The sequence below is a fragment of the Trachypithecus francoisi genome, unplaced genomic scaffold (assembly GCF_009764315.1).
Source record: "Trachypithecus francoisi isolate TF-2019V2 unplaced genomic scaffold, Tfra_2.0 Contig00030, whole genome shotgun sequence".
In the NCBI taxonomy this organism is placed as follows: domain Eukaryota; kingdom Metazoa; phylum Chordata; class Mammalia; order Primates; family Cercopithecidae; genus Trachypithecus; species Trachypithecus francoisi.
The window spans coordinates 431,869-432,744 of NW_022680463.1; positions in this window are offsets into that span (position 1 = coordinate 431,869).

Below are 876 nucleotides of genomic sequence, written 5' to 3' on the forward strand. Positions count from 1 at the left end.
TGGTGACTAGAGAGGACTGGAAGTAGCTTAACCCCAGAAGGATTGAGCTTCATTCCACCTTTAAAGACAATCACAGACAATTTATCTAAACAATCTAGGCATGGCTGATCTGTCAAAAAGAAAAAGTACATTTAGATTTGGGGGATGGACTTGTTGGGAAAGAAGGATCAGTACATGGATAGGGGATGGGAACAATGAGGGTTCTTGACTAAAGATGGGGTCAGAAATTCTTGACCTTTGAAAATCACCCAGGGAGATAGCAATGGCTGGTGCCAATTCCTGAGATGCAATAACAGGATTAATCTGATCCTTGTAGATCTTCTCTCTTACTTTCAATGTATGGATGATTTCCTCTGTTTGAGTACATTTCAGATTTGAGCCTCACACCTGTCCCATTAAAGATCTCTAAAGAGGGGGATGTTCATTTTATGCTGCTATGAAAATATCATAGACTGGGTAATTTATAGAGAGCAGAAATTTATTCTTTCAAAATTCTGGGAGCTGGGAAGTCCAAAATTAAGGCACAGACAGGTTAGGGCCCTAGGGCCTCGTCTGTCTGCTTTCCAGATAGAGACTTGAATCATGCGTTCTCCGGAGAGGAGGAATATTTTATCCTCATGTGGCAGGAGAGCAGAAGAAAAAACCCACTCTTGCAAGTCCTTTTTACAGCAGCATTAATCCATTCACAAGGGAAGATCCCTCATGACCTAAACACCTTCCATTAGGTCTCAGCTCCCAATGCTGTTGCCTTCAGAATTAAGTTTAGAGATTAACAAGTTTTGCAGGGGACAAAAACATCCAAACCATAGAAAGGAGTAAAAGTTCAGGGGATCTAAGAAAGGCAAGTTTTTGCTCAATTCCTTTCCCCCAAATGAC